General features: G+C 30.7%; 1 long non-coding RNA gene across 1 annotated transcript; it reads right to left on the bottom strand.

The window, feature by feature from the left end:
- Nucleotides 1-3,625: 3,625 nt before the first annotated feature.
- On the bottom strand, nucleotides 3,626-5,198 carry LOC142221394 (uncharacterized). The gene is made up of 2 exons (XR_012718023.1): nucleotides 4,168-5,198; nucleotides 3,626-4,106 (listed from the first exon to the last, which is right to left on the bottom strand). It is a non-coding gene; the product is annotated as an uncharacterized LOC142221394 (long non-coding RNA).
- Nucleotides 5,199-10,528: the final 5,330 nt, after the last annotated feature.

The raw sequence follows: 10,528 nt of genomic DNA, 5'->3' as shown, positions 1-10,528 counted from the left end.
TTCTCCCAAAATTCTGAAATACTTGGACGTACATTTCTCCAAACTATAGCTGATAGACCAGGGCTTCAGGACGTCTCCTTGGAACCTGGCCATGTTCATCGACTTTTGTAGGATATAATTTTTATTGATCCGAAAGCCCGATACACAATTTGTTTGACTCCAGTTAATTACCAGCCAGTGCCTGATCTCGAAGTGACCTAAATCTTCTATTGCAAAAAGAAAGAATATATAAAACATTATATTTTTTTTCTTTATAAGTTCCAATTGGAAAAGTAAAAAAACAAACTAATTTAAAGTTCGATGTGAAGTAAAGGGTGTTCTTTTTCGATTTTTTTCCTCCCTCTTTAATTCTTATTACGTTAAACTTAAATTTAATTTGATTTAAAATATTATTATTTTTAAGTTTTTGCAAACAAAGTTTCACAAGTAAATTTTAATTTTCAATTATGTGAATTAAGTCATTTTTCCAATCACCAAAAGTTACTCATTCATAATTTGGTATGAATAGCAACTGAAGTAAGAAAAAAGTAATACGCATAACATTAATAACTTTGCAGCCAAGAGATCCAACATCATGAGGAGGCCTCGTCACTCATCGTTGGGAGAGTAAGTCTGGTGAATCCAATTCTCTTATATGTACTTATAATACGATATTTTGTTGTTGTTTATGAGACCGAGGAATTTTTTTTGGTGTATTACCTATCATAAAAAAAACGCAGCAAGAAAGAATGGTAGATCAAAATGAATGAAGTTTAGAAATTTTACTATTCTTTGTTTACATCTTATTTTCGTATATTGATTTCATCTCGTTTTTTTTTGATCTACATTATTATTTAATATATTAAATTTCTAAGTACCCTACTATTCTAAAATCGGTATTTCGAGTTCCATAGAATTAATGGTGTGATATTTTTTTTTTGTTAATGACTTATTTTGCTTACATGCATTTTTGTACCGTTTTCGAATTATTACATACAATGGCAAGTAGGCTAGTTGGATTCTTTTGATTTGTAGATAATGTAACTCTTTTCTTTTAATTGTTATTACAATAAAAAACAAAAATCATTGAATTTAATAATGAATTGGTAAATTGGAAAGTGTTTTCTTGCTGGATGTGAGGGAAATCAGGTAAAGATTGATGTAGGGATTTTAGCTCAAATTCTCCGCGTCGCTAAAATCATGGTAGGGATGGTGCAGAGACGCAGGCTCCATTCCATCTGTGGCTAAATAGCGTTACGAAGAGCTAGTGGTTGGGTTGTTTTTTTTTTTTTTTTTGTAACTTCTATTGAGAATAAAGTATGTTTTTTTTTTATTGTATATAATATTTCGATTTACCAAAGTACCGGGAGTCTTTAAAAATTTTAATTAAAAATTTTAATTCGAGTATGAAATTGGGAGGGGGTGAACAAGAAACCACCCCATCCGGCTGACCGCTAGCGGCATTAATGACTCCCAAAAGTTCTCCTCTCGTCTTTTCCAAGTCGATCCTCGATCTTCTAGGAAGATCGGTTAATTGGAACATTACAACATCGATTTATAAATGGTCTATCAGTTATGGACATTAGAGGCCATTAATTTAATGTAAAGAATTTGAGTGGCTTCGATGAAACAAACTTTCTTCTGAAAGACCGGCTCAGATGGCACGTTGGCAGAGGTTTAATTTAAAATTAGAGCTCCCAAGGACATCGGGTGTATATAGAGATTTCTCAAGTAATTATCTCCATATACAAAATATGGGTCGACGGGAAATTTCCGCATTTATTATTGGATCTCACAAAAATCTAAATTCAAAATTTCTGACAAATCTTATGAAAATGTTAGACTGGGAAAAATTTCTTAAAACAAATCGGAAGATGGGTTTATATGTAGGATAGGTTAGGTATGGTGGCAGCCCGATATTTCAGGCTCACTTAGGCTATTCAGTCCATAGAACTTCTCTCTTATCACTAGTGCTGCCCGATTCTACTTTAAGCTAAATTACAAGGGATCTCCTTTTTTATAGCCGAGTCCGATGGTGTTCCACATTGCAGTGAAACCAGTTAGAGAAGCTTTGAAACATTCAGAAATATCATCAGCATTACTGAGGTGGGATAATCCACTGTTGACAAATTTTTTGGTGTTCGGCCGAAGCTGGAATCGATCCCACGAATTTGTGTATGCTAGGCGGGCATGCTAACCATTGCACCACTGTGGCTCCCAAATGTAGGTGCTATATCACAAAATTGTCGGTATGACCCAACTTCGAAGACGACAAAAATTAGGTCTACTGCTATATTGTCTTAAAATTGTATCTTTATCAAGAGTATATAGGGTCAAAAATCGGTATTTTAACATGTTAAAAATGGACAATACAAATGATTTGCATTTCTCTTTCTAAACACATATATGTTTATAGGCTATTTCTAAATTAATATATGTTTGCATCTAAGCATATTATATTTCAAAACATTTTATGTCCCAAACATAATATGTTCTAACATATCAACATATATGTCCCAAACATGTTATGCTACTTTATGAACATTATATGCTTGCCCATAAAAATATTGTGTTAAAAAGTTTGAGTTCCAAACATATAATGCATCTAAGCATATTATATTTCCAAACATTTTATGTCCCAAACATAATATGTTCTAACATATTAACATAAATGTCCCAAACATGTTATGCTAGTTTATGAACATTAAATTTTTGCCCTTAAAAATATTGTGTTAAAAAATTTGAGATCCAAACACATAATTTTTACACACTTATAGAAAACATTCTTCTTCGTCCGTGTAGTAAAACCTACTTTTATATCACCGTGAAATTTCACCCATATAAATACCCTTTGAATCGACTGAAATCCAGCACTTCGATTTTCGTTGTTCGATTAAAACCCCTAATGTAATCTAATTTGTCGAAATATTTCTTTAGTAGCAAATCAAATATAGGAAGTGCTTTTCATATTTTGTTTCGTCGGAGTCGAGCAAAATTTCTACGACACCGGCTTCGACTCCAGCAAAATCTTCACACTCCAAGACTCCGACTCCACAGTCCTGCTATATTCAGCTGTAAACCAGCTTTACTTTTTTAAATCGAATTATTTAGAAATATAAAATGGTTCGCAATCATCCATCCACAAGACTTTATAAAATAAAATCGTCTTCATATATATTTTGTACTTGAAAAACGGTGGTATAGTCTTTTCCAGGGAACGGGTCCTAGCAGAGTACAAGAAGGCAGAAAAGATCCTGAGGATGGTATTTTGTAAAAAATTGCAGGAAACTTTTCTGTAATAGAAAAGGGATCCATTTTTTCCTACTAAAAATAACCTACCCCAATAAACACAAACGTTTGAAAAATGCTAAATTTCAAAAATTTTCAAAGCAATAGGGTAATATTATGTTAGTTGAGAAATTGTTGAGAAAATCGCGTTCTCAACAATAAACAGACATTACCATCAACAGTAAAATTCAACACATTAGCAATAATTTCTCAAGTGTTATTCTCAAATTCAAATGCATCGCTACTCAATAATTTCTCAAACAATTTTCGATGCGAGTCAAATTAAAAATTAACATTAACATTAAAATTAACTTTTATAAATGATATCCCCACTTCTAATTGAAAGTCAAAGCCAAAATTCTATGAATTTTGCATAATTTATTCATTTTCGTCAAAATAAAATATATAATAATACACTACATAATACACTACAATACTAATTGAAAAATAAATATATTATTAAACATATCAACAAATAAGAACAAAACAACAAAACTTTAAATATACAAAAAAGTATTTACAATATTTGTAAACACTTTTGCATAGATAATTCGATTTTCTTCCTGTTTGTGTCATAAAACTGTATTGAAATTAATTAATATGCTGGCAAGTTGAAATTAGGAACGTGCTGGATCCATTTTAAGCTGATAATAGGATGTAAATTAAACTGGCGATGTGATGCACATTTTCATCCAGAAGTTAATGATATGGAATAATATCAAGTTTTTAACAATTTTAATTGGTTGCACTCTGAAATCTTTCTGGAAAATGTCGATAGGCTACTCATTTTTCATCGGCCAGCTTCTTAATATTTGCAAGAATGTAAAGATTTTAGTTTTCTGCAAAAAGATTTAAATTTAGTGACTACTCTAAAATATTGATTTAATTTTTCATATTGACCAATTATTATAAACTATTTGAAGCAGTTCCAGTTAATTGTCCAACATTTTTTCTTCGGTCAGCTTTTTAATGTTTTCAAGAACGTAGAATCCATAATTTTGGTTTTCAGTAGTCTTGTGTCGTTCCGGAACAAACTAGTTCCAATGAACGGTTCACTAAAAGGAACGACTGTCACTAGTTCAATCTCTTTCATCCTCATCGTTCCTTTTGTCATTTAGTTTTATTTTCAACTTACACTCCATAGTTCCGCGGATCGCAATTTGATTTTTTGACTTTTGTTTGAGCTATAAGACAATTTATTCATTTTGGCGCGTATGTATATTAAATCATTGATTGGTATGCTGCTATTCAAGAAAATCATTAGTTCCAGCTCAGTTTAGTTACTTCTTTAAACTTTCCATTCATTATTGTTTCTTCCTATATTACTATAAACTATTTTAAGTAATTTTGCTCAATTTTTAATATTTTTTGTATCTTTCGTTTGACAACGAACTTCGTTGATCATAGTAAACAATACCATATCTGCCTTTAGTAGATGACAGTGATGACAAATATAAAAAGCTAGAACGAAAAGGAACGATGGAACGATTTGAAGGAACTAGTTCCTTTGTACAAAAGGAACGACGAGTCCGAATCACTATGGTGAACGATTTTGCCCAAGACTAGTTTTCAGCAAAGAGATATACATTTAGTGACTTCCTTAAAATTTTATTTCATTTTTTATTTTCACTTTCCTATTATTAGACACTATTTGGAGTAAATTCAGTTATTTGTCTAAAATTTTATAATATTTTTATTTCTTCCAATTCATCACGAACTTCGTTGCACAAAGAACCCAATAAACACAGGATGAGCGTTTTTCAAATGCAACAACTTTTCAGTTTGAGGGTAAATATAATTTTCAACATAAATTCAACTTGACTTGAAATAGCTCATCTTCAATACATCTTCAAATTGTTTGCGAATTACTTCCAATTTGCCAAAATGTTGACGAAATCTTTGAAAAGGTGTTGAAGATAATATGAGAAAACTTTGACAAAACACTACCCTAAAATGCAAGGAAAAAACCATGTGGTTTTCAATACTTATTTGTGCAACGAAGTTCGTGGTCAATTGCAAGAAATTAAAAAAATGGAAAATTTTAGACAAATAACCAAATAGTTTATAAAAATAGGTAAGTGAAAATAAAAAATGAAATAAAACTTTAAGGAAGTCACTAAATGTATATATCTTTGCAGAAAACTAAAATTATGGATTCTACGTTCTTGAAAACATTAAAACGCGGACCGATGAAAAAATGGTGGACAATTAACTGGAACTGCTTCAACTAGTTTATAATAATTGGTACGTCAATATGAAAAATTAAATCAACACTTTAGAGAAGTCACTAAATTTAAATCTCTTTGCAGAAAACTAAAACCTTTGGATGCTACATTCTTGTAAACATTAAGAAGCTGACCAATGAAAAATGAGTTGCTTATCGACAAGAAAAAGTTTCCAGAAGCATTACAAGTGCAACCAATTAAAATTGTTAAAAACAACAAATTGTTGAAATCAACAACTTCTGGATGAAAATGTGTAAATGAAAATATGCTATTATCAGTTTAAAATGGATATTTTGTGAATTCGTTCTGCTGGAAATCAATTCTAACACGCGGTCCAGTACGTTCCTAATTTAAATTTGCCCGCATGTTAATAAATTTTAATGCTGTTTTATGACACCAAAAGGAAGGAAAACGAATTATCAATGCAAAAGTGTTTACTAATAATGTTTAAGATATTTAAAGTTTTGTTGTATGTTTTTTTTTTGTTCTTATTTGTTGATATGTTTAATAAGATTATTATTTATCAATTGGTATTGTAATGTATTATGTAGTGTAGTGTATTATTATATATTTTATTTTGATGAAAATGAATAAATTATACAAAATTCATAGAATTTTGGCTTTGCCTTTCAATTTGAAGTGGGGATATCATTCATACAAATTTAGGTTGAAAAGTATTTGCAACGATGTTAATTTTGAATTTGACTCGCATCGAAAATTGTTTGACAAATTATTGAGTAGCGATGCATTTCAATTTGAGGATAACACTTGAGATATTATTGCTAATGTGTTGAATTTCACTGTTGAGGGTAATGTCTGTTTTTTGTTGAGAACGCGATTTTCTCAACAATTTCTCAACTTGAATATTACCCTAATCCTTTGAAAAAATGTTTGAAAAATTGTTGAAATTTAGCATTTTTCAAACGTTTGTGTTTATTGGGAAGTATTAAAAACCACATGGTTTTTTCGTTACATTTTAGGGTAGTGTTTTGTCAAAGTTTTCTTATATTATCTTCAACACCTTTTCAAAGACTTCGTCAACATTTTGGCAAATTCGAAGTAATTCGCAAACAATTTGAAGATGTATTGAAGATGAGCTATTTCAAGTCAAGTTGAATTTATGTTGAAAATTATATTTACCCTCAAACTGAAAAATTGTTGCATTTGAAAAACGCTCATCCTGTGTTTATTGGGAAAACATGTTCAAATTGTTTGCGAATTACTTCCAATTTGCCAAAATGTTGACGAAATCTTTGAAAAGGTGTTGAAGATAATAGAGAAAACTTTGACAAAACATTACCCTAGTATGCAACGAAAAAACCAAGTGGTTTTCAATACTACTTTGTGCAACGAAGTTCGTGGTCAATTGGAAGAAATAAAATAAATTGACAAATAACTGAATTTACCCCAAATAGTTTATAATGATAGGTAAGTGAAAATAACAAATGAAATAAAAATTTAAGGAAGTCACTAAATGAATATATCTAATCCAAAAACTAAAATTATGGATTCTACGTTCTTTAAAACATTAAAAATCTGACCGATGAAAAATGTTGGACAATTAACTGGAACTGCTTCAAATAGTTTATAATAATTGGTAAGTCGAAATTAAATCAACACTTTAGAGAAGTCACTAAATTTAAATCTCTTTGCAGAAAACTAAAATCTTTGGATGCTACATTCTTGCGAACATTAAGAAACTGACCGATGAAAAATGAGTGGCTTATCGACAAGAAAAATTATTCAGAAACATTTCAATGTGCAACAAATTAAAATGTTAAAAACTTGATATTACTCCATATCAACAACTTCTGGATGAAAATGTGCATCATATCATCAGTTTAATGTACATCCTTTTATCACTTTAAAATGGATTTTTTGTGAATTCCTTCTGCTGGAAATCTATTCTAACACGCGGTCCAGCTCGTTCCTAATTTCATAATTGACCGCATATTAATTGATTTTAATGCAGTTTTATGACTCCAACAGGAAGGAAATTATCTATTCAAAATTGTTTACAAATCATGTTTAATGCGCCTTGCAGACTATAAGTTTATCCGGACGACAGTGGTCGTGTCGAACATATTCCATATATTGGCCACATTATAAGTTAAGCCCCAAGGCATAATCGATACTGCTGCATGTTTATGGGATCGATAACACATTTACCGATTATTTTATCATCAACAAATTGTAGTATCGATTGGACACACAGTAAGATTATTTAAAAACACAGACATTCCGTCCGGAAAAACTTATAGGTTGTAAGATGCATAAGTTTTGTTGTTTTGTGCTTATTTGTTGATATGTTTAATAAGATTTTTATTTTTCAATTAGTATTGTACACCCAAACAATTTTGGCATTCATAACAGCAGAAATGTTTGCTGAAACAGCAGTTTTTGTTTGCTGAAAAATGGACAGCAGTAGGACGTAGTTGTTTCAGCAAACATTCGTTAGTTGGAACAGCAAACATTTTTTACAGCTAAAATAGCAAACAAATGCTGCTGAATTAGCAAACGTGTATGCTAAAAGTTTTTGTCAAACATCGCTGCTGAAATAGCAAACTGCGTTAAGCGGACCTACACGGTCGGATAAACACTACGACAGATGTTCCCCTATTTGTTGTGTGTTCGTTCAACTATTGCCTTTACACAGCACGAACAAATATGATGACAACATGAAAAAATAAGAAGAAACATAAACAATGAAGAAGTAAAAAATTTATGGTTGAAGCCATTTTTTACTAAAAAATGGAAGAAAACAATAAAAATCCCGGTATTTGTGGCAATACAATGATTCCTGAAGTAATCCACATTTAATAAATTACAAATTACTTTATGAATTTCGAAATACTTCTCGCCTAGTTTTCCACGAATGGAAGTGGAATTTTTCTACGTTTTTTGCCACAATTCTGGTTTAGATTTATATATATTAAATTCCCATGCAGAATTTGCAATCCATCATTAATTTCATTGCAGAAATGCTTGTTTTTGTTATGAAAATAAATTTGTTTTTGACAATGTTTGGCGAACATCCCCTTAAGGCCGGTATGCACTTCTAGAGAAAAATTTCATTCCCATAAGAAATGCATTGCTATTTAAGGTAACGAAATTTTCGGTAGCGTTCAATTTTGTAAGCTGGTACGCACCTCTAATGAAAATAACAGGGTTGTCAAAAGCAAATTTTGCCGGCAAACATTTAATTTAGTACAATCATAGTGTGCGTAAAAGTTTTAAAAGGTCTGTAAATAATAAACAATTTATTTGAGGAATATTTGGAACATATATTAACAGTTTTTAAAAGCGATTAGCTGGTTTAAAATTTGTGTACACAGCCCTGTTTTTTTGTTGTAGACTTAAGTAAATTTTTGCTACCGAAACTTCGCTAGAGGTGCATACCGGCTTTTAAGGTATTTAAAGTTTTGTTGTTTGTTTTTTTTTTCTTATTTTTTGATATTGTTACGAATTTGATAATTATAGATATAAGTTTATTTAAATTAGTTTCCGTTAATTTAAAACTTCAAATTGTAACGATAAAATTTCGCTATCACTTGTTGGAATCATCTATTCATTTTCTAGTATTTTCCTGAATTTCTTTTATGTTCTTTTGTTTGCTTACCGAAATGTTAGTTCTTACGCTCTCATAGAATAACAACCCCTTTGCTTTGTTATTTTGCTTTCTCATTTCATCTCATTGTCTATTGTCATTGTTGTTGTAGTAATGCGAGCATATATCTATGTGAGTGTGTATGTGTTTGGCAGCCACCAGACGAATAACTTAATGGTCGTAGATCCTTCTAGCATTGTCTAAGAATGTTCTGGCTTTGCCAGAATATTGTAGTGCTACCAGAATGTTTTCGTATTGCCACACCGTCATATATAAAAGCGCTCGCATGCTGCTAACGAGTCAGTCTTAATTAAAGCGTCAAACGAATAACTTCAGTGTGAACGAATTGTAAAGTGTGAAGTCATAGTAAATAAATTGTAGATTGTCGTTATTTAAAAGAACTGTGTTTTAATTGTCGGGTAATTAAAAACGCCTAAATATAAAAACGTAACAATATGTTTAATAGGATTATTATTTATCAATTGGTATTGTAGTGTATTATGTAGTGTAGTGTATTATTATATATTTTATTTTGATGAAAATGAATAAATTATACAAAATTCATAGAATTTTGGCTTTGACTTTCAATTTGAAGTGGGGATATCATTCATACAAATTTAGGTTGAAAAGTATTTGCAACGATGTTAATTTTGAATTTGACTCGCATCGAAAATTGTTTGACAAATTATTGAGTAGCGATGCATTTCAATTTGAGGATAACACTTGAGATATTATTGCTAATGTGTTGAAGTTCACTGTTGAGGGTAATGTCTGTTTTTTGTTGAGAACGCGATTTTCTCAACAATTTCTCAACTTGAATATCACCCTAATCCTTTGAAAAAATGTTTGAAAAATTGTTGAAATTTAGCATTTTTCAAACGTTTGTGTCTATTGGGTTTGTTTTGATTTTCATTTCATTTATTTATTTTCGCATAATCTGTAAGCCTATTGTGGCCAAATCGATTATAAGCATCAACATGAGAGACCATAAGTACAATATTGAGATATTACTACTTAATAGACAAATAGATAACTTAATAATAAAGCTACAAATAAAAATTACAAGTTTATAATTATGAAATTGTACATATAAAATTTTACATATAAATTTTATGCCAACACGTTTCCGCAACACGCGAACATGACCTTTTACTAACGGATTTGTAGCCGCAACGTGTTGTGTCGCAAGGTTTATCCGACCGTATAAGGTGCCCTTTAGTTCAAATAGCTAACATTTTTACATTTTTTACTAACATTTAACAACAAATGTTTGTTGTCCCAGCAACAAAATTTGTCGTTTTATAACGATATTTTGAAAAAAATCGAAGTCAATTAAAGAGCTATTGGAAGTTGGAGTGTTGTCCAGGATTTATTTTCGTTTGTTTTTCTTCTTTGGCCTTATACACGCGGATAAAACGTAACAATGTTA

The sequence above is a fragment of the Haematobia irritans genome, chromosome 1, assembly GCF_050003625.1.
Source record: "Haematobia irritans isolate KBUSLIRL chromosome 1, ASM5000362v1, whole genome shotgun sequence".
Classification (NCBI taxonomy): Eukaryota; Metazoa; Arthropoda; class Insecta; order Diptera; family Muscidae; genus Haematobia; species Haematobia irritans.
The sequence above is the reverse complement of the archived record's forward strand: the minus strand, read 5'-3'. Positions and strand labels throughout refer to the sequence as shown.